General features: G+C 40.4%; 1 pseudogene; it reads left to right on the top strand.

The window, feature by feature from the left end:
• The first annotated feature begins 20,393 nt into the window (after window positions 1-20,393).
• On the top strand, window positions 20,394-21,470 carry LOC109389895 (HAUS augmin-like complex subunit 4 pseudogene; annotated as a pseudogene).
• Window positions 21,471-24,874: the final 3,404 nt, after the last annotated feature.

Raw genomic sequence — 24,874 nt, 5'->3', positions numbered from 1 at the left:
GCCTTGAGCGACTTGAAAGCCAGATCTTTGTGCTCCTTTTTTAATGATGATATCACCAGCTATGATAATCTTTACAGTGCTCTTAGAGCAACGTTGAGTGCAGTGTCTCCTTATTAGAATCATATTTCTGTTTATTTATTGATGTTACATATAATGAGCACCCACTGTGTGCTATACATTGTTTGAGATGGATCCCATACAATGGTGAGGAAGACAATGTCTAGTGAGAAATAGGGAATTCAGACAGTAAGCCAATGATTAGTACGCAGTGTGATGAAGGTGGAGAGGTGGGAAGTGTGGTGTACTCTGGCAGCACACTGGAGGGCAGGGCTGGTTTCCCAGAGGAACGGAATCTAACCTAAGAACAGAAGCAAAAGGAAGAATTAGCCAGGTAAAGCTATGGCAGGGCGGACAGTGGGGATTTTTGTGTTTCAGCTCTAGGGCGTGTGACACTCCCTAATTCTGAGCTGAGATAGAGCAGTGTTGATTCAGAAAACAAAAAGGTGTTCCAAATGGCCTGAGTATGGAATTCGAAGGTAAGAATTGGAGTTTAAAAGGTAAGTGAAGATAAGGTTAACAGAGGCCGTAAGGAGTTAGACTTTTATCAGTATTTATATCAAGATATGGAGTTGGGGAGCTGAATCAGATTTTGCCTTTTCCTGGTTCCAGGCTCTCTCTGATTTCTCATCCTCTAAAACTTTCCCCCTTACCGACTGTGCTTCAGCCAAGTACACTCCCATCTTATCTCCATGCACTGGCTTTCTCCTTATATCAGTCTGGCCCCCAGGTCCCCATCCCCTTACTTCTTTTAAGCCTTTACTGCAAGATCAGTTTCTCAGTCAGACCTTCTATGTTCACCTTATAATTATAAGATTAATTCTCCTTCCTAACATTTTCTACAGCCTGCCTCCAGCTCCCTCCCTCTCTCAGTATTAGCCAGTATCTGATATACTATATACTCTATCTACCTGTCTGTCACCTATTTTCCTGTTGCTTACCCCACCGCCACTACAGTGTAACCTCCATGAGAGCAGGGAGTTGAGGTTATCATTGTACTCCCAGCACCTAAAGCAGTGCCTGACCCATAGTAGGGGATAAAACATATATACTTGCTAAATGAAGAAAATAAAAGATTTTTAGAGCAGTCACTTCCTTCAATGTAGAGCTAGGGTGGCAGGCCTGGAGCCCGGAAGGCCGGCTGGCAGCCTGTGCAAAAATCCAGACAAGGACATAATGGTGACCTGCACCACCGATTCTAGAAATGGTTAGAAAGTGGCATGAACAGGGCTTAGTAATTGATTGGGAATGATGGTGGTAGAGGTTGCAGTAGAATATTGATAATGGGGAAGGAGTAGTTAATAATGATACCTATATCTGATAGGTTGAGCTATTTATAAATAAAATATTTACTTCCATCTCACTGATACCAGATTTGTCCATGTAACCCACTTTGGCTGATAGAATATTAGCAGAACAATAGCCGTAAACACCCTTGGACAGTTTGGGTTGACCCTTGAACTCTAATAGAGTGATATCTGAGGAAAATTCCCAGGATAGCCTTTTGCTTTTTCAGCCTGCGCCCCAGAGTCCACACATGTGGCGAAGACCTGGACCTAACCTATAGCTCGAGCTAAGAGAACCGATTTGCAGCAGGAAGCAGTGCTGCCTGGACAAGCTCACACAAGATTAATCAAATGATAGTTAACTTTCAGACGTACAAGCATGATCATAAATGTTTGTAATTATAAACCACTGAGGTTTGAGGTAGCTTGTTACACAGTCTTATTATGGCAATAGCTGACTAATGCACTAAGGTACTGGTATGGGCTACTTAGAAGACATTTGGTGCCTCCTATATATATATAGGGAAACTAGAAAAAGGAGCAGATTTGGAGGGTAAGATATCGAGTTCAGATTTGGACATGTCAGGTTTGAGGTGCTTATGTGACATCCAAGCACTTTCGTCCAGTAGGTAGAGAGATCCTTGTTTCTGTAGCCCAGGAATGAGAGCTGACCAGAACTATGACTTGGGGATCATCACCACATAGAAAATGACAAGAGCAATGAAAGAGTGCATAGAATCAGAAAAGGCCCCGGGACAGAGACCTGAGAGGCATTTCATTTCACAAAGGATGGTAACTGAAGAACCCTCAACAAAACTAGACTTTGTAATCAGGTTGAAGGCAGATGGCATAGGTGAGAGCAGCAGGTTCCCCAGCCCTGGTTTAGGAGTCAGGTTCAACAGGTATGTCCCAGACCCAGAGACACAGCCCCAACTACTAGCTTCTATTGTCCACACCTTCCACAGCTCTCAACAGAGGCCAGGATAACCCCAGAGGACTCAGAAGGCCATTTTCTGTTCCCCTTCTCAGGCCTCATGCAATGGACATTTCTGAACTCCCAGTTAGGGAAACACTTAACAAGTCGCAAGTTCCCTTTGATTATCGAGAAGGGCAAGGAAGGGCAGAAGTGTTCTTCGCTGCTCAACGATCCGTGCAGCTCAAGCAATATCCATCATAGGCAAATTCAAGGCAGAGATAAGTTGAGATGTACAGCCCAGCAGCTCTCATAAATGAATTTAGTTCAAGTTGAATTAAGGTGATCTGTGAAAATGTGTTCCAAAATTATTTTCTTCGATACTGAGGACACCAAATCATTCTGAAAAATGGTTTAGCACTTTTGGTAAATGTTTCTATTATAGCCTTATAATTCTATAGAAGTTAGACTAGGGACCCCTAATGAGCTTATTGAAGCGATGGCCACTAAATGCTATTTAATATTCGCTGTCACTTTTCTGAAGGCAAAAGGACCTCTTCATTCTGCTATTGCTGACTGCTCTCAATGAATTGTGAATGGCTTAAAAGACCATGTTTGCCAGGCATGGAAAAAAACAATCCGTTGAAGCTGGAAATTGCAAATTATTGTTCTTGGTGAAGAAGGGTAACGACATTTGAAAGAGACAGGGGCTTTTTCTGCTGGAGAATTTCTACAGCCGCGTTTTCAGATTTTGTGGGAAGGGTCAGGTTTCTGACTTTTTTATGGCTTACTTATCAACCTCTAAGTCAACCCAAACTTGACTTAAAACTTTCTAATTTCTGCTTCATAAAGTGCTACTGCAGGGGGCAGGGGACGTCAGTGAAGCCAGGGAAGGTTTCTCAGAGGGCCACATCTGGAGGAGATTGGAAGGAATATAATTTAACTGCTGCTGGAGACAAAGAGATTAGGTCTCTATATTCAATACAATGAAGACCCATTAAGTATTTCAAGCATTGGGGGAGCATGATAAAATTTATTTTAGGGAAAGGAAAGATCACTTGGGTAGCTAATTGAAAGGAAGTAAGCGTTTGTAAAGGGGAATCAGTTAGGAGGCTGTTGTAGTGGAGTTGTCCAGGTAAGAGGTACTGGTAGGCTGGATAAGCATGAAGGTGGTGATGATGAACATGAGAAGATGTATTTGAGAGATAATTAGAAGGTAGCCTAAGGCAAAACTTGGAAGTGGTTACAGAATGATGAATATGGAGGTCCTAAGAATCTGCTTGGGGGGCTGATCAAATCTTGGAAGAGAACCAGTTTCTATTATTCCTTTAGTTGGGGTACAAAGTGAAGGTTGTTGGTGCAGAAAGATAATAAATTTGGTTTTGGACATTTTAAGAATGAAGTATCATTGAGACATCAAAATGGAGATGTCAACTAAGCAGGTGGATGTATTGATTTAGACTGCAGTGGACGTCTAGAGATAAAGATGTAAATGTAAATTGTATTGGTGGTAATTAAAGCTGAGGGAATGGATACATTTTTGTAGCAAGAGGATACCGAGTAAAGCCTAGGGGTTTAGACAGCAATGAGGAACTGCAGAATGTAATACCTGCGGGGAGGAGGATGAGATACCAGAGAAGGGGCAGTGAGGAGGAAGAGAAGTTGGGCAAAGGAACAGAGTGTCGTGAGGCGGGGGAATGGTCAGCAGCATCGAGTGAGACGGGGACTGACAAACATCCTGGATTCAGTGACACGGGGACATTTGATGAGCAATGAAGAGAAGCAACCACATTAGAGTGGAGTACGATTTTGAGGACATGTCACTCCTTGTAAAGTTTGACTTTGAAGGGGAGTAGAGAAGGCAGGGTATTTGAAGAATCAGGAGGGAAATGGCAGGTCAAGAGAGGTTTTTGTTTATCTGTTCTTTATATGGCAGACACTTGATCGTGCTTAAAATTAAATAGGATAATAAGGATGATAATCTTGTGATGGGAGGCATAAACTACTTTGGAACTGGTAGAAAGGGTACAGCAAGGACTAAGGTGTACCAGGGAGTATGCACTGAAGGTGGAGTGGCAGTGTAGGTCACTGGAGGGAAAGGGGTCAAGGGAGTGAGTGGTCAGGGTGTTAGGGAATCCATGCGGATGACGAAGGGCCCAGATCTTCAGCAGGGCTTAGAGCAGGGTTATGGGCCAAGTGCCAGAGCCTGTAGTTAATGAGAGGGCGTAATCAAGGGTGTGACAGATGACAGCAGTGAGGAAATGGGAAGGTGGTGTTGCTGGAAGGCCTGGAAATCGAAGCAGCAGACCTTGTCACCAGAGGGTGAGAAGCAGTGGGAGAGAGTAAGGAAGACATCAACCCCACCTGCGGTCCCTAAGGTCCCAATTTGAGAGAACAGTATGAAAAGCATCGTCTTCAACTGGAGAGTGTGTTCTATTAAAACTAAGCATCTTGGGCCGGCTGAGTGGCTCAGCTGGTTAAGAGCATCTCAAGAGTGCAAGCTCAGAGCAACAGGGTTGCCAGTTCGATTCCCAGCCCGAGCTGAGCTGCCGCTGAGCTGCCAACAGGTGGCAAGATGGCTCAGCTAAACAAACAAACAAACAAACAAACAAACAAACAAACAAACAAAGCATCCTAGGGAGTGCTTGGGGGTGAGACTGAGGGTTTTTTTGGATTTTTTATTGGATATGTGGTATCAGAGCCATTGCAAACAGTGGAAGGTTGGTATTATAAAAAATAATAATTGGTTTTCCTTTAAAATTTCTTAACTAAATACTTAAATACTAAAAAAAAAAAAAGACATAGTAAATTAAAAAAAATAGATATCTCAACACTTGTCTAAATCTACTTATGGTCAATTCAAATTAGGGTGTTAAACTAATGAATCCTATTTCTTTTTAGACTACAATTAGGAAGTAATTTCTGGCTGGGATATTAGCGATGTTGCTGTTTTTGAATATTAAAAATAACCCTAATTACATTTTCCCTGAACATTATGGGAATGCTGAATATTCCATTGTGCAGCCAGGGGATTTCATCGCAGAGCCCCTCTAACAAGGAAACAAGTCTTCTCTTTGAATGGGGTTTTTCAGTGCACATGATGCCAGTGTGTGCACGGTAGGCTGTCCTGTAAAAATGTACAGGGTTATGTAATGTAAAAATGTAAAAATGCGCGGTTGTACTTCATCCTGAATCTTCCAAGTGGATGAAATTTGTGAAGTGTCTAACAGCTCCCAACAGCCACACACAAACACCAGAGCCTCTCTAGAGAGAGACCTTTCCAACTCAAACCAGGCAGGAGTATTTAAAGTCAAGTGCTAGCGCCCAGACAAGCACACTTTTTTGTTATCTTTACTTCTGTATCGATCTGTATTCATTTTTATTCCTTGGAATGTACTCAGTTCTATTTTTGGGAGCTGAGAGAATCTTATCTTCTCACCAGAAAGTAGATGAAGAAATGAGCGATGCTACTGAGGAGCGGGCCATTTTAATTAGAGATATTTTAATAACATGGAAACAGGACAGACTTTATAAAATGAATTACTATTTGAACCAGGAATGGAACCAGGGAGTTCTGATTCTCAATTTGCCAGTTAGCTTTGAGCCTTAACATATCACATAGTGTCACTTTCATTTCCATTTTAAGTGTCCAGCATTGCTTATTTACAGACACCTATGTTGCCAACTATTTTTTTTTTTAGAACCTGGCTCCAATTTTCCCCCCTTTCTCCAATACATAACAAGCCTGTGTGCTATAAGAAATGGGCCCTCGTCCTTACAAGACTTAGCTCTAAAAAGACACAATCATCGCAGCCAGTGATAAAAATTTCTAGTTTTAGTTGGCTATGACAGGGAGTGGGGATGTGTTTTTTGAGACCTGAAAGTCACACAAACATTGGAAACGTAGTGAATGGTACTTTCCCAATGTCCCCTATTACAGCCATCTGTGCTTCCCCTGAGCTAGTTCCCTAATGCATTCAAATGCAAAATAGTTTCTTCTCTTGTTGATTTTTTAAGGCAGCTGTTGTTTTAATTGAACCTAACAGATAAGAGAAGCATTGTTGCTCCCCTCACCGCCTTCTCCAAGTAAGCACTTTGTGAGATTTGAGGAAGATGAGAGGGAATCAGCTTTGCTATTGGGAAAGCGTATATCTGTTCTAATTCTCCAAATGTCCTTATTTATTTATATTGTTTAAAAATAGATGGAAAATATATATATGCCTATATGTGCATGCACACTTGTGTGTATTCTATTTCTTTTGGAATTTGAACTTCATACATTGGCTTTTCCTTGTAGTTTTTTGGTAGATTTCCCCCACATTGTTATCACGCCATACATCCAGTGACCCAGGTTGAAATTTCAAATAAATTTATTTCCCTAGTGCTACCCCCTCCAAACCGAAGGAGGTACAAATGATAGAGTAAGCGGGCTTGCTCTTTTCTTATCACCTACTCATGCCCTCTATCCCTCCTCCAAAAAAAATCATTGCATGCTGCTTTGAGCAAATTAAACTCTTTCAAATTCTATTGTTTTTTTAAAAATTTGCTTAAATATCATTACAGGATCTTTTAGACTTCTAAAATCTGGTTTTTGTGGGGCATGAAACATATACAATCGTATGAACCCTTGTTAAGGAAAAGAAAAATATTTTTGTTAATTAACTGCCTAAAACACTTTTATTAAGTTTTTTCTCCTACATATTTTGACTGAATGCTTTTTAGTGCCTTTTCATTTGACAAGTTAGTAAAATTATTTTCTGTTGGGAGAATAAAAAGGCAATTCTGTCTTTCTTCCTCCCCCTCCCCCTCCTTACTTTTCCTTTTCCTCCTCCTCCTCCTCCTCCTCTTCTTCTTTTCATCTTCTTCTTCATTGTCGTCATCATCATCATCATTATTGTATTACTGGTAGTATTATAATTAGGTACGTTAACCTAAAAATAAAAACCTGATGAGAGACAATATTATTTGGGATCAAAGAATTATAATTTTGGAAACACAGTTTCAGGCTGAAATCCAAATAGTGTTCAGATTACAGGGTGAAGGCAAGGGGACTTTATGAGAAGAGGAAAGGAACAATTACATGAAAGGAAGAAAGATTTTCTATAGGTGCTGATAAGCTAAGCTACTCTTGGCTATACATGATTGATTACAGATTCTGACTTCAGATAGAGAGTCCATAATCATCAGTCTTGTGTTGTGGATGTCTGCTTTTCTGCTGGCTTTACAATTTGTAAAACAGTGTTGGTTTTAGCCCGGTCCAAAGGTTTGGAAAACGGGACATACAAGGCAGTTCCTCTGGAATGGCTGCTCTGACTCTATTTTTAAATAGGTCCACTTATGTGAACTTTCCGTGGTGATACAGTAAACGTGTGACTTCACAAACAATTGTACTTGCTGTTTCCAATACTGCTATAAGCCTTTGCTCTACAAATACAGAAATTAAAAAAAACAAACAAACAAAAAACATATTTCATGATACCCATCAAAAAAGGAAAAAAAAGTATGGAATTTCCAACTACAATACAGCTGGTTCTGGAGTTGACCTCTGCCATAAAGTATACCATAGAGAAAATTTGTAAGGCAGTGGTTTTCAGGCATTGACAATAGGCAGGACTACAAGCCCTTAGAACTCTGACTGGGAATAAATGGAATACAAGAGGTGTTTAATTAACCTGAAGATAACTAGAAATGGGGGAAAAACTGTAAATAAATGAAAACATATGAGATGAATAGAAAAACAATAGCAAGTTGGTACATATATGTAATCAACTAAACACTCCAATTAAAGTTAGATATTGTCAGACTGGATAAATAGCAGGGCCCAAAGATATAAAAGTGAAACACTTTAAATATAAAGACACAGAAGGTTCGAAAGAAAGAGTTTGGAAAATGATATGCCATGTTAATAGCATAAGAAAGCAAAGGAGAGTTTCACATAAAGACTGTCATTTCAGAATCATCAAGGAGTCAGTTCGATGGAAAGACATAATTCTAAAATTGTATGTAACTAAAAACAGAGGTTCAAAATTTATAAAGCAAACCACTGACAGGACTAATGGAAGAGATACATCGATAATCATAGCTGGAGATTTTAATAATTTATCCTCTATAATTGTTAGACAAAGTTGAATTAGAGGATCTAGATAACACAGTCAGCCAGAGTGGGCCTAATTTACATTCACAGATACTAATCCCAACAATTATAGGACATATTAAAAAGATAATAATGTCTCAATATATTGGGAGGGAAAAAACAAAACAGTAAGAGCCCAGTGGAAAAAATGACAATTAAGAGTGGTCTTGTTCTCTGGGAAACATCAGAGAGCAATGGAGTCTGTCAAACTGGGAGCACTCTTTTCTCAGGAGGTCAACACCTACTGAGCTAGCGTTAGCTGTTGATATATGGAAACGGTGGTTACCACTATCTCCAGAGCTTCTGAATTTTCAAAAGGCGCTAGAAATTCGGATTTGCATGTGACATTTTCTGACTATTCATTTTTGAAATATTCATTCCATTTTTATAACCAATGGCAATGAGAAAAAATAGACTGTCTGAAGATCTGAGGGTCCTATTCTATTCTTATGTGCTCTGGTAAAGAAAATACTCAATGGGGGATAGGATTGAGTTTGGCTTTGCAGCCCTAAGCCCATCATTTTTCATAGTCGTTGAATACTTTCTGTATGTCAGGCAATAACTTCGGGAACTACTTACGCAACCTAGATATGGAAACTTTTGAGTCTTCAAAAAGTTAAGTAGCATGCACACAGAGGAGCTGGCACTCAAGCTCAGGTTTGCATGGTTCCGGAACTCAAACTCTCAGTCACATCACTATGTTTCTCCCCAGTATAGAAGTAGCTGTGGAACAAGAGAAGTCCAAGTTGAGGGAGCAGCACAGTAAGGGGTGACAGTTGTACCCCCACAAAGCATGCCTCATCTCCTTTGTATCATCTCCTTCCACTCGCCACCCAGAGTAACAGCAACACTTTTGTTGACCATGTTTGGACCTAGACCATCAGCACATTTACTCTTCACATAGAGAACACCCTCTGGGAATGTCATCATTTAAGACTTATCACTTCCTCTGCAAGCAAAGCTGATATTCTCGGCTGACCTCCAGGAGCATAGCAATTTCAAGACAAGAAACTAATAATCTACTTAAGAACCTGTGAGTCCAGCAAAGTGAGATGCATTATCTGTTCCCACATGTGATTAAAATCAGAATGAAAAGCCGCTCAGGAGGCATAGTTAAACACAGACCCAGAGACCCATGGGGCGGGGAAGCACAGGGACACACAGGAATGCTGAGTATGCGTCCCACCTTGCCTGCCTAACAGGGGTGCTAAAGGGGCTCTCACCCAGCCACCGGTGAGAGGGGCTTCCGTTCCGTTCCCATTACCTTCTGGGAAGCTCAGCTACCTCTGCAGCAGCCCTACGTAGTTCAGGAATGAAAGCCCAAGAACATAGAATATTGTCCCAAATAAAAATGGATCCTTGCCCCCAGAGAGGCAATGGGCAGTCATTATTCTGGAGGACTCTAAGAAGGTAAACTGAGTTGACTTGGTACTGATTAGCACAACACACAAGGCAGCAATCCATAGACACATGTGGATCGTAAGTTAACTCTGGCTGGTAAAGGCTCCTGGGTTCCCAAGCTACACTGTGCATACATTCCCTTCTCTCTCATCACTTGCCCTGGTCACCTCTCCCTTCATTCCCCCCAGCGTCTTACAGGGGAAATACCTGGACCAAAAACAAAGCAAAAGTAACCATGAAAAGTTTAAAAATGTCACTAAGAGGAAGACTATTGAGTGTTTGCTTAAGGCAGACTTACAATATTTTTAAAAATAACGGTAATTCAGTGGACATGCCCTGAAAACATTCAGAACTAGTGGGTGTGACACACACTACTCCAATATTAGTGCCACACACAGATATATAGCAGGGGTGTCAAAAAAATATACACACATTTTAAGAGATGTTATCATAGTCCACCATAATCAGAAGTATCTGGACGCTGATGGTAACCACTTTGAGCACCTCTTTTAATTGCAGATATCAAACGTGACTTGTATTCATCTTTTGTTATTGGTATATATTGAGCCTTATAATTTTAATACAGTTTTTTCCTTTCTTAAAATGTGTATAGATTTTTTTTTTTGGCGTCCTCTGTATATACCCAGTGTTTTGAGATCACAGAGGAGGGTGTGATTGCTTTTGCCTGAAGCAAGTTGGGATTGGGAGGAAGGAAAAACTCATACATTTAAGTGGGTGGTTAGGGCCACACAACTTGTGCCCTGAGCCATGCCAAGAGCACCCTTCTTCAGCCCTACACACCACCCAGTTGTGCAGTGCAGCTCTGTCTATCTATATTCTCCACCCAAATCAAAACTATTTCAGTGGTAGGACTCTCTATTCCCAGCAGATATTAGCATGTTTTGACCTTCATGCCTATGACGTGCTTTCACTTGGACCAGACTCAGCCTTGATAACTGGCAAACACCTTCGCAAAGGAGTTGCCAAATGCCCTGGATTCAGCAAAGTATTAAAGCATGCCTTGCAGATGTTCCACCCTGATGGAGGGTCTGGCCCTTGTGTCTTCATGACCCACCTGAATCCTGGCCCCTGTCTCTTTGTCTCATTCCTGTTTCCCCCGTGGACTTTCTGCATATCCTTGCTGTCTTTTCCCCTGCCAACCTCCTGGCCCTAAAATTGCTTTCCTTACTTGCAACCCAGATCCTGGACCCAACTCTTTCTAGTATCAGCCCCGACCCCCGAACTTGCCTTAGTGATTGACCTGACTTTTCTGCTTTTATATACTTTGGTATGAAATTATTGACATTTGGCTAATCTAAGTGATAGGTGTTTATGTGTGTTTATTCCTCAAGTCTTTGTTCTGGCTCTTCTCATGTTTTTATAGAATGGGAGCTGGGCTTCACAGTCAGACAGCACTGTGTTTGAATCACATTTAATAACTGTATGTCCTTGGGCATGTTACTTAAACTCTCTGGGTCTTGCTTCCCTCACACATGAAATGGTTACGATGATCATTCCTGCACTGCTTTAGTCTTAGAGCTATTGTGAGTAGTTAATGAAACGATGCCCATAAGCTATTTAGCACAGTGACTAAAACACAGTAAACTTTCAATAAATTTTACTTATTGTACCAATTGCCACCCAGTCATGTATAATAGATGTTCAATAAACTGTGCAAAAGCAATGGGGAAAATAGCCAAAAGAGCCAAAATAAGAACACATGCAAAAATATCCTTCAGAGCTGAAGTTATAAATCAAACTTATTCCATATTTTATGCTCAAAACCACCTCTCCTGGGGTGGAGAGGTTGTGTGGTGTACTGAGCAGGGTACTAACAGGAACCAAATTGGGGCCGGCCGAGTGGCGCGTTAGTTAAGAGCTGGCTTGGGACGCCAGAGGGCCCTGGTTCAGATCCCACATATGAGGGCCAGTGACACTGCCCTCCACAGCTAAGATGCTGAACAACAGCTCAACCTGGAGCTGGGCTGCCGTGAGTCACAGGCGACGGCGTAGGCTGCAGCCCCTACTGCAGTGGGTTGCCATAGGCTTACCGTGTGTAGCCAGCAGCCAGCGTGAGCGGCCGGCAGCCGCAGTGAGCGGCCATCCAGAAGCTGGCAACTGATCTGCCTCGCCCGGGAAGAGCGCAATGATGGTGCCAACTTGGGCCAGTGAAGCAACATCCTCCACAACTAGACTGAAGAACAAAAGGACAGCAACTTGTCTGTTCCCTTTCCCCCGATTCCCCAATAAAAATCTTAAAAAAAAAAAAAAAGGAACCAAATTGCGTGGTTCTGATTTGTATTCAGTAACAGGATAGAAAGCTCAAGCCTCAGTCATGTTAGCTGGCTGTGCAGGAATGAGATCCTTGAATGTTTGAGGTCTGCCACCTTTGGATGCACAAATACAAAACACAACTACATAATGCAGTGTGGAAATTAAGTATGTTATGCTATATCAGTTCTAGGCACATTAGCGAAGATTGAAAATGGTTTCACACTTAGACATTTTCAGTGGATGATAAATAGGGTTAATGGATTGTGACTGAAATACTCCTTCCTGCCCTCTTAAATCTTCCAGGAAGCTTTTGAAACTGGTAAATACATATTCTTCATGATGGTTTGCAAAAATCTGCTGTAATTCAATTTTCAGCTACTTAGGACTGTGCAAAAATGCAAAAATCTGCTTGCAGAAACATCCAAGCCCTGGCACTTAAAAAACAAAATAAAACAAAACAAACAAACAAAATAACATTGAAAAGTGTGCTTTAAATCATTCAACTTCCCAGACTCTTTTGAATTCCTGCATATTAGAGTTGGCCTGGCATTAATCTTCTTTTGAGAGTAAAATTCAAGGTCAGTGTTTTATTTTGCATCTAGCTTTGGAATGCTCAGGGCAGTTCTTTGAATTGACTTGTGTGGGTGTCCACATATATGGAAAGCAGAAGAGGGAGCTTGGGGCCATGGATCTTGTCATCTAGTCGGATGCGATGTCCCGCCACTTTGCCACACTTAGCCTTGAGGGAACCAAGCTCACTTGAGCCAAAGGAGGAACATGACAGAACAGCTCAGACTGTGACATTGTGTGGAGTGAGCCGGTGTTGCTTCCCTAACAGAACTCCAAAGCCTTGACAGGTGTGTCCCTCGGAGAGAGAGCTCTGTGATTCAGTTGTTGCATTTCGCTGCTCAGAAGGTACCTGCTGTGCTGCCCTCTAGTGATAATGGCACAGTAGAGGTGGCAAGAGCCACGTGGCTGTGGCCTCTCAGGGGGACAGATCAAACCCCAGGAACAAAGGACTCTCAGGCAGTTGCATTTTCTCGGAGCTGGTGAACTCCAGGCACTGAGGCACTGAACACGGGAACAAAGGCGATGTCAGATGTGGAGGAACGTTCAGGCTGGGATTAGATAGGTGGGTTTACTTCTCTCGTTTCTAAAGTGTATCTGCTGTGAGGGGGAAAGGACTGAGAACCCGGCTTCTTTCAAGCCCGGTCCAGGGTGTAAGAGAAGCTGTTCCCCTGGAGGACTGACAGAGCTGTGCTCCAGGGAAGAGTGCTGGGATTTGGGTAGAAAATCTAGGTTCAAGACACTAATAGCTAGATTTTTAAAAATTTTTTTTCTGATTTGAGATTTTAATTGCTTCGTTTGAAAAGAGGAAGAGTCAAATCTACCTCAAAGGGATATTTTATTATATCAAGTGAGACAGACATATTTTATAAACTTTAGAGTTCTACATAAATGTAAATTGTCTCCATTAGCACTACCATTACTTTCTCAGGCCATCACCTGACAAGATGGAGTTTCCTTTTCCTTTTAAGGATCTCAGTCCTGAGACCTTGAACATGACTACAGGTTCCTACCCAATGGGCTAGGGAAGCAAGATCACCTAGCGCACATTTACATCTTCCTTTGATGTAGCCTCCATAGCACCCACATAGTCAGTTAAATAACATAAATGATTCTTAAATGACTTAGTAATAGTGATGATGAATCAAATACTGGCTTGTTTTTGGTTTAACTCCTGAGGGATTTAGAAGAATGGACTCCCGGGGGAGGGAAGGAACCAGGTTTAGGATCAAACATTATAGATCAGTGGTTCTCACTTTTTTTTTTTTTAAGAGATCTTTAACATCTCTACCTACCTGGGTAACTGACAAAGAGTTCCTAGCACTTTATTTGGCCAAGAAAGAACATTATAGCAAACGAAACAGAAACCTATCATCAACTCTTATTCTCATTTCATAAAGGAAAGACCATTTTAGCAACCTTCCTTCCAAAGTTGGAATGACACAATCACAGTTTTCTTTTTTAATTGCATTAAGAAAAACGTACTTAAAATCCTTCTCCTGTCCTAATAAAGTCAAAACACAGTCAAGACACCTGCATTTAGGAACTATGTATACAGATGTCTCTGAGCACATTAATCTTGTGAGACCGCTCCCAAACCCAATTTCTCTTTGCATTCTTCTCTCCTGTATCTAAGGAGCTGGTCCATCTTCAGAAGGCATGGGGACAAATGAGACTATAAAATTCATATTCCCAGAAGCCAGTAACCCTTGTGATGGCACTTCCTGGAATGATGGATTTCTCATTGCACTGGGCATTTGACAGCCACATGTTTTCCTTTGTATGTCTTTCATCACAGACATAGAAAGCAAACTACTCAGGATAATGAAATAAAGTACCACATTAGGATCTGTACGCATATGTGCATTTATTCATAACAATGCTGAAAAGGATTTAAGGCATTTAAATCAATTGCACATGTATTCACCATGTAATTTAATTAGCACTTATGGAAGGCACCATAAGAGCTCCTATTACACTGTTTCCATTACAAATAATTACAAACAAACAAAAAAATACTTGCAGCAGTAGGGCTGGTGTTCTGTTTGTGATTACTGGAGGGCAATTTGTTTAAAAGCTTCACTGACGTCATGCATGCAATAGCTATTTGTCATTTCAGCAAAATGCAATGGCTAGATCTTTGCCAAAAGAAATAGTGTTTGTCATTGTGTCACTTCACATTATTTAAGTATACATAATGAATCCAATAGAGTTAGATAATCACTGTCTACTTACATTTTCTGATTTTAAAATCAAACAGGGATTTTGAGAACAAGGAGGAGGAATAGTAACCTCAACATTTGTGCTGATAACAATAACTACCACCATTTACTGAATGCCTACTGGTTGCTGGGCAGGGAACTATATTCAACACATGCAGGGCTTCTAGTTCTTACAAATAATACTCATTCTTACAAACAATCTCCATTTTACTCAGGAGGGAACTGAAACTCAGCCAGCTCCTTATGTAAATTGTACAGGGTCAAGTGAGAGCCATCGGAGGTAAAGTTGTATCAGAACATTCATATTATTTCCAGGACAAGACATAGTTTTTACTGAGGTATAATGCATTAGTGTAAACCATAGGTAAGCATTCACTCTGAACTGCTATAGCATTTCCTTCTAAGACGAGCCCACAGAGGCTGAATATATGTTGCTACTATGCACAGAAGATCCCATAAACAGTTAAGTGAATTCAGACCTCTTCAATTGTTTTCAACTTTCATTGCAAATATTTTTGCCTATCTTAGTGAAAGAAAACAAAAATGGGTTCCTTCTTAAATATTTTTCATAAAAAGACTTTTTTTTCTTCTTCCACAATCAGAGACCAAGACATACCCAAAAGACCTTGTGAGCACTTAAAATATAACATCACATGGGGATCCTCATTTGTGAAGAAAAATGCTGAGCTTGAGATAGTTAGTATAGGACATCGGTTACTCCCTCTTTCTCCTTTGACATATTTTTGATGATGTCCTCCAAGCATAGCAGGGCTCACCTCTCAATCCATTTCTTCTGAGGAAGTACTAATTCATTGGATTAACACAACTGATGAATTTTGTAAACTAGTACTTTAAGCCCTTTAGCTGTGGCTAGCACAGCTAAATGTATTATTTAAACAATAAATTGAAATTGCTAATCAGTAGAAGACCACATCTCAAAAGGAATCATAAGAATGATAGCTACACCCAGAGCTTGCTTCTTCTATGACTATAAAACCATTCTTTATGTGTTGGAAAGTGGTGCATTCCTAATATATTTAATTGTGACTATATTTTCCACAGGAATAGGACTTTACCTGAGACTCTATTATTGTAAGAAAAAAAATATCAGAATAGATCAGTGTTTTCCCCAACTGGTATAAACTGAATAAAAGCATCTTGGAAGAATTTTTCTTCCTTTCTAGGAATTCACAATCCATATTAGCCTTATAAAGGCTCCGAAAGGTTCTGTCATAAAGAAATCAGTTTACATTTATTTAACTGAGCAATTACAATTTGAAAATGTTATTTCTCAGCACTTCTGTTAACATCCTGCAGAACAGTTAGTTGTAGCGGATTCAGATGTGCTATCCAGATTTCTCTTCAGGTAAGGCCTTCTTGCCACAGCTGTCAGCTCCTTCAGGGTTTGCCTCAGCCACAGAGAGCCTTGCAGGATGGTATACCATTTCCAGTCATCAGGAGGGGAGTGGGCCCACATCCAGTGGCTTACTGAGGCACGTGTACAAGGGCCTAGCCATGTTGGCCAAACTTAAGATACTGTGACTAGCTGTATATGCTCCAAAGCTCCCATGCAGTTAAATGAGGTTTTTGGGGGGCTGAGTAGCAGTTTCACTTTTCCTCTGCTTAATCCTGCTTCCTCTCCTTTTCTCCCACAGGCTTGATCCCAATAAATACCTTGAACACCATGCTCCATCTCAGAACTCTTTCCAGAGGACCTCATTTGTGAACTTGTTGCCAGGAGTGGTCCAAGAAAACAGGTAATGATATAAGATTTTAGAGCTAGATGACTGCCAGCAGGCAATGGAGACCCCATGACTGGTTGTATGGGAAGCACAGAGGGATTCACTGGCAACAGATGGCAGTTGAATTGTACAAATTCTCACCCGTGGTGAATTGGGATGTTGAACTGGTGGTAAAGAATGCAACAGCTGGTGTGATTTATCAGGTGTTTGAGAAATCCAGAGGAAATCGTGTCTCTGTAGATGATGGGATGGAATGGCTATTGCTAAGCACCACCAGTACCCCTAAAGAAAAACATAACAAAAAGCTGTGGTTTGTTATCAGGCAATTGAAAACCAATTTTGAAAGTCAGAGGGACTCCCGGGTAGCTTATGAAGATACTCTCATTTTCTGAAGTGGGGGAGAAAGGAAAGTTGAGGACCAGGCCTCAGATTCAATAGTCATAGTGGCCGAGCTCCAGAGGAGGTTGAATGTCCAACCAATGTAAGTGTGTTACTCTGAGGTCAGGACACTGGTTGAGAAATATATATGAGTGATGAATATCACTCTACTCTGCTAATTTGGCACATATGAACAAGAAATGGTTAGCACACTGGAAGCTTTGGTAAGACATGTGAGCCCTAGAAGATAGGAGATGGGCCCTATGAAGATTCAGGGGCCTGTCATATAGTTTTTAGTCATCTAGCGTGCAAGGGTGTTTTGGGACATCTGGTATAACTAAAAGATAAGTTATAGGATACTAAATGACCATGCGTCTTTCACAGATATTGATCACTAATTAACAACACCCTGAACTCCAAACTCTATCTAAGCATCTGCTTCAGGAAACCCTACCCATGACAAAAAAAGTTCCATGAGACACTGATTTGGGAAAAGTTGTACAAGAATGAATTATACCTTTCTTCTCACTTATTCAGCTCTTAAAGATAAGAAGTATCTTAAAAATTATCTCCACCATCTTTCTATCTTAAACCTTTGCACTTCATTTTCTTTGCATCGTTGTAGGATCATTAAGTGTCTGTGGATTAAAGCATGCAGGAAGAAAACACGAATCACCTTCATGCTGGGCATCATTATACCTGGAAACTATAAGGGACATTGTGGCAGTACAGGATGCCATGTTGACTATAGTGGCTTAGAATCCTATTGAGAAGCAAGAAATATAGATATAGATATAGATATAGATATAGATAGATAGATATGTATTCAGAAAAAGATTTAAAAGCAGTTCACCTCATAGTATAATAGTCATAAGGCAGTACATGATTAACTTCTCAGCGAGGGAGTACAGGTAATATCTGCTCTAGAAGCTAGAGTCATAGAAGGGAGGACATAGTCAAGATACTAACAAAATATTAAAAATAAGAAAAAAAGAATCTCAGAGGAGAGTTTTGGGAATATTTAGAGAGAAAGGGATTTGAATTGAATTGGCCCCCTTCCTTCCACATATACCTGGTTCTGCACAAAATCAAAATGCTCAAAAAATTATTTGAAAAAGATGTTTGGGAAGCACAGTGCTGTGTTGCACAGATCGAAATTGGTGTGGACTGAATTGTTTCCCCCTCAGATCTCATATGTTGAAGTCCTAATACCAATGTGAGTGTGTTCAGAGATAAGGCGTTTAGGGGGTAATTAAGATTAAATGAAATCATGGGGGGGGGAGGGTCCTGATCCCATAGGATTGATGGCCAAAGGAGGAGGAGGAGGAGCAGGAGGGAGAGGGAGAGGGGGACAGGGAGGAGGAGGACTGGACGAGGAGGAGGGGAGGAGGAAGAGGGGCAAAAGAGGTCTCTTTTTGTCTCGGGGGTACATATGCCAAGGAAAGTCCGTGTGAATACACTGAGAAAGCAGCCATCTGCAAGCCAGGAAGGGAGCTGTCACCAAAAAACCAAATCTGCCTGCTCCCTGATCTTGGACTTCCCAGCATCCAGGCCTGTGAGAAATAAATGTCTGTTGTTGAAGCCACCCAATCTATTGTACCTCGTTATGGCAGCCTGAGCTGATTCAGACAGAAGTTATCTTCAAAGGAGAGGCAGCCTCTTCCCTGTCAGGTTTTATGTTCTGCCAGAAACAGAAAACACTGGCAAGACTCATGTCAAGAAGGAAAATGTTCCAAAGGCAAGTGCTGTGTGTGAGGAAGAGAGGAGGGAGATAAAATACACACATATGTCCCTCTTTATTTTAGTTTGACATACCAAGTTTACTTGATTGTAAGATATTTATAATTGTATCATCCAGTAAGAACAAAATAAGCATGTTGAGTGGTGAGAGACATAAGAAAGGAAACTATTCTTTGTGCAGGAGCAAAATCCCTCCAGAGACTGTCCAGAGTCTGGAGGGTGGGGTGGGAAAGGGTGAAAATTGGTGATGCAACGTTTTTTAGTTAAACAAGACAGAGCAAGTAAAATGAACAGAAGCCACAGCACCTAAATACAGAGCTTCATTAACATAGAAACAGGAACAATTTTGTGTTCAAGAAATGTCAGTTTTCTATAAATACGGAGGTTCAGTCGTTACCACCAGAATTATTCATCATACTACGATTTAAAACAAGAAGATACAGGGCCAACATTAGGACTCCAATCCCCAAAGAGGCCTTTCATGTATTTTTCAAAACTGGCTTTGTCCATGCAAAAATAGAAGTTTGCTGAATATTTGATGAGGTCAGAAAATACAGAAATGAACTCATTTCTTTCTCAGGTTAAGTGAGCAAGGACTAGTTATGGCAGACATTTGGGACATTTGAACTGACTTGCAGAAATTCCCATTTCCGTAATTATTTTACATGTACAGTTTGGTAACGGAAGAATATTAGCATCTGAGTTCTCATTCTAGCTGTTTCTGTCCTCCCCCTCCGCTTCAGCCAATTCTCTTTTCTTTCTATTTGTTACCTACCTGTCTTACAGCTCTTATTCAAATCCAGCCTGAGACTCTCACTTCTGCCACAAAGTCTTTTCTTCGGACTTACTTTTAGGATTGTCTGGACACAGTGTGTGTGTGTGTGTGTGTGTGTGTGTGTGTGTGTGTGTGTGTGTGTGTGTAGAGACTATTTAGCTTTATTTACTTTAAATATAGTTCTTTAATAAATAGCCCTGATGGATTATTGCAGGAACCCATTTTATTTTGTTAGCCTTTTTTTGCTTTTGTTTTGTTGCATGGGTTCACTTTGAGCTCGCTATTTCTCTGTGCCTGTGATTATCTCCTGATCATGCTTTATACTGTGATTATACTGAAACAGGTTTCATCAGGCCCAATCCATCTACTTTTTATATATCAGGATTCTCTTAATGTCTTAGATTTTGTTATTGTTTTTTTCCATTGGTATGGACCCAATCTTTTGTTGTTGTTGTTCAGCTGAATTTATTGAATATAATTCTAATTATTCAGCATATATAAAAATTCAAATTCACATTTGAACAGAAGTCCTGCAACCATATCAAATCATACAAATTTAAGAACGTGTGGTTATTTTGAATATCAGTCTTCCATAATGAACTATTATTGAATTTAACTAATATAGTATACCTTTCTTAATTATGTATATATAACTTATTTTTTGGTAAATGAAATCTTGAGAAAAGCAAAGATTTCATATCAAAAGTTAACTCACCCCACCCCCCCACACCCACCCCTGCCCTTATAACATGCCTGAGTGAGACGTTCCAGCCGGCAGGGGCGGGGTCTCCGGTGTGGATGCTGACAGCCAGCCTGCCCCCTCCAGCCTGCCCCAGCTCGCTCCACACAGCCTCCGGAGCTTCAGCGGCCCCATGAGGTACAGTTAACAATCTCAAGAAAATCAAATGGCATTTGATTTCTGCTCACCTGCAGAAGGGATGGAAATACTCCACCAAGCAAACAGCTTCCTCCTTGTAATCTGAATGAAGAGGACCTGTTCCATAACCCACATTTCAGCAACCTGCTGCCAAGTCTCTCACAACACGTGGATGAGAGTGGCTTAAGCATCTGCCTGGCAGAGGAACAGGTTCAGGCCTGGAAGGAAGTTCCAGTGCCTAAGAAAACATGGCTGGGGTCTGAGATTTTACAGTCATTCAAGAGCTGCTTGTGGACTACCATGGGAAGACACAAGACACAAATTTAACTTCTGAGGATAAAAACTTTCAGGAGACCCTTGAGCAGCGGTTCTCCCGTGACTGAACTGACGCAGCACTTAGGTCCTAGCCAGGAGGGAGAGATGCCTCCACTGCTAGGACTGGAGAAAGCAGACCTACTGGAGCTCATGCCACCCTCAGAGGATTTCGTGTGGGTGAGAGCTTGGCTCAAGTAGAAATGTTTCACTCTGTTCTGCTCTCATGATCCCCACTGGGATTCAGAAACTCTGAAGGCAGCAAAGGTGCAGAAACTGGCAGAAGTCCTGGTGGGTGACAGGCAGCAGTGCCAGGGTGCCAAGAGCCAGCAGAAGGAGCAGATGGTGGTGCTGGAGAAGAAGAGTGCCACCTACTCCCAGGTGCTTCTCTGCTGCCTCATCTTGCTGCAGAGGCGGCTTCAGGACCACCGGCTGAAGGCTCAGTCTGAGCTAGACTGCGTCCATGCCCCGTACCTGGAGATCAAGGGCAGTGCCATGATCCCTAAGCTGAGCATGGGGGAGCTAAAGAGTTTGTCTGCCACTTACACTGCTGAGAAAAGGAAGTTCATCCTCTCGGTGGAACCCCCTGGAGGGGGCCATTAACCTACAAGAACAGGACAGGGAGAAGTTGCAACAGGTCCTGGACACCTGTGATGTCCTTGGGTTGGAGTTTGACAGGCTGGTAAAAGAGTACACACCACAGAGGCAGGCAACTGTGAACAAGCACTGAGCACTCAGGAGTTTTACAAGGCCTATCACTGAGCATTGGTGGGGCCAGGAGGCCCTGCTTCTGCACCAGCATGGCCTCCTCCTCTTCCTGGTAAAAGGACCTCCTCCACCTGGGGCCATCTTCACTCAAGCGAGTGTGGGGACACTTGCTTGAAACACTGCAGTCATTTAGGTATCCTCCTGGTTTCTCTTCCTTGTTTACAATGACTCTCTTCTGGAAAATGTATAATTTTATGTACAGCTATTTTTCAGTGTCAGCTTTGTATTGTATTAGATTATCTCCTGAATAAAGTGATAATGTTGTTTCTTAAAAAAAATGTTAACTCAAATTTTATCTTTAAAATCAGATTTAACTATGTAGATAACTTTTTTGGACCCAGTCTTTATCTTGATCTATTCTTAAAATTGATATCCTGATGATTTATTTTCTTTACTTTATTGACAAGAAAAGTGTAAATGGGAAATTGATACTTCTTTCTATCCACTGAAAAGTTAATATCTGGGAATATTTGAAAAATAGCAACAAGGTGGCAACTTTTGCACCTCTTTTTATGCAGAATTAGATCTTGGCCATAACGTAAAGCTATGTGGAGCCTCAGGTTGTTCATTACTGGATTAAGATGTTTCCACTCCTAGAGGCATTTGCATTTTAATAGAGAACTCTTATAGCACAAAAGCATTTAAGACCAAAAGAAATGAATCTCTAAAAGTAAAATTTGAGATACTATGAATGTTCTTGGGGCAAAGAAGAGGGGAATGTTCAAATAGCAGTCCTTCTACCACCTTCAAATTATATTATACCTATCATAAGACAAACTTAAACAGGGAAAAGCAGGAATTATATAACCCTATTATTTCTCATACGAAGTAAAATTTGTTTTAAACAGTCAAAAATGTCAAAGAACTGTCAAAGCATATCAAATCATTTATATATTTTGAAAAACATACTCCATGGCTCTTTTTATTTTGATGTAGATCACTATGAAATGTTACTTTGAACTATAATTATCTAGTCCAAATAATCTTTCTCCTAATCTCTAACAAAAGTTATTCATATTTGTGTGAAGTATACAATATTTAATGACATCCATGCATGGATATGGATATAGTGCCTGGTACGGCATCAGATATAATATTTTTGGAGTAATTGACTATATTGATGATGGTGAACTTCCCCGAGTTGATCAAACGACCAAAATTCCAGATACCCATAAAGGAGACTGAGATGATGTTTCAAAAATGTGTAATGAAAACAGACCTCCCCATCTGAGGCACAATGGATGAGATAAATGATATAGCTGGGTAATTATAGACCCTAGTTATCCAATAGTTTTTCTTTACTCTTTTACCATGCCATGTACAAGAATAATAAGTCTTGGCTTCCTTCCCTCATTTTCATGTACATTCTGCTTCTGAGACTACAGCTATGTATAGAAGTTAGCAAGTCAATAGAAAGGTTGAACAACACCCTCAAATTGTAGAGCTGATTGAGTTATAGAAAATGAGTTCCTTCCCCGTCCCAGTTTTGCTTAAAGAAATAAAATAACAGAACAAGTTGAGATAAAAACAAAACAGAAACAAAAACAGCAAGGGATAAGATTTAAGACTAGAATAGAAATGAGATTCCTGTGTGCTGCCAGAAGAAACCTAAAGTGAATTTTGACCTCCCCAACACAAGAACAATTGCTTAGTGATCACGTGGATATGGTTTTGCAAACCAGGTTACATTTTCCTTTTATTTAGGCAACATAGTTGTCTTTATTTAAAAGGGAAGTTGAAAACTGGAGAAAGAGGTTTTTAGTTCTCATTATATAACAAATATTGACTAGAGTATTTCAATGTCCCATTTATTAGGAGACAACGTATGAAAAGTCGTGTCCCCGTATCAGGGTGATCACTTTGTAAGATATATAAATGTCTATGTTATGCACCTAAAACTAATATAATATTGTCAACTGTAATTGGGGGAAAAAAGTGATGTATCCTCAAGCATTTATAAAGACAACAATTCTGGTATCTTAGGCGATCTGCTCTGAATTCTTGGACTCCTGGTCATACCCCTTATATATTTATATTGGTAGGAACAATAAGTGATTTCACTCCATCTAGCAGCCATTTTCTTAGAAAAGTATCCTTTCCATGAATGAATGAAATATTTTTGACAACACAACTAAATACAAGGTTTTAGGACTATCATTTTTTTAAGCTTAGAATTGTTATCTACCTACCTTTTTTTTTTTTTAACTGCAAGAAACATTATCCCAGACTCCATTGGAAATAACAGATGTCACAGACAAGAAGAAATTCTAAGTCATGTGTCACAGAAAGAACAGGTGTGCTCCCAAGGAGAAAAAAAAAAAATCTTGTTTTCGTGCAATTATCTTTTTTAATGAAAATAAATGAAGGAGAAAAACTCACAAGACTGTATCACCATCAGTATTTTCTGTCTATCCCCTCCCAAACAGTTTTCCCTGAAACTAAAGCAGCTCTTTAACCTCCTCAATTCTTGAATCATCTAAGTAAGCACTCATCAAGATAAGTACTGAAATGTGAAAAGAATCTTACTGATTGGGTTTCAAAAGCAGCCATTCAACCTCACAAGAGTAACTTTTTTTAATTAAGAACTGAACAGTAGGTAGATTACAAGAAGATGGTAGTACAGATAAAGGAAGCAATAGAAATGCAAGGAGAATCTTAGGTAATAGATGTGAGAAGGCATTCTAAAATACAGTGGCCCCAAATGTACTTTATGCTACAATTCAAGAGATCAGATGATGAGAAAATTAGAACATTATAGTCCAGAATAAGAAATTAAGATACTTGGATCATAGAAGGGGCTAAAGTATTTCATAATTGCACTCTTATTCCATTTATACAAAAAAGAACAATGGGAAAATTGCAATGGTTTGGAGAAAAGTATAAAAACAGCAGAAGCCTTGGAAACCAGATGGCTGATATTATGAGAATTTCAACAGTGTGAATACCCCAGTGAACCTAACCTGTCCATGAGTGCGATAAGTGGTGAAGTGCTGAGGATTATACTCTTCATTTTTTTTTTTCTGTACGTTTTAAATGGTCTCACCTTTGCTCATTTATTCTCCTGTCAGGAACACTTTCCCTCTCTCTACAATACGTATTTATATTCTACTACTCTTCAATTCCTGTGTCTTCACTGAATACCGTCCTGTTTTCTCATGCAATGGTGTCAAAAGCAAGGAGAGGGTCAATTAACAAGAATTAATTTCTGCCCCGTTGGTTACTTCAGGTAGGCGTTTTAAATAAGCAAACAAGCCTGACCAGAAAACTATTGTAGCATAAATTTTCTTTTCAATCTAAGTATGAAAGTTTGAAACCATTAAATGTTATGGATGTCAGGAAAAAGAAACAGGGTCTAGAGTGGTTAGGAAACACCAGTGGGAGAAGATGGGCTTGAGCTTTGAAGGGTAGGAGAGTTGCATATGGGAAAAG

The sequence above is a fragment of the Hipposideros armiger genome, unplaced genomic scaffold, assembly GCF_001890085.2.
Source record: "Hipposideros armiger isolate ML-2016 unplaced genomic scaffold, ASM189008v1 scaffold_248, whole genome shotgun sequence".
NCBI classification, from domain to species: Eukaryota; Metazoa; Chordata; class Mammalia; order Chiroptera; family Hipposideridae; genus Hipposideros; species Hipposideros armiger.
This window is presented reverse-complemented; position numbering and strand designations above follow the sequence as displayed.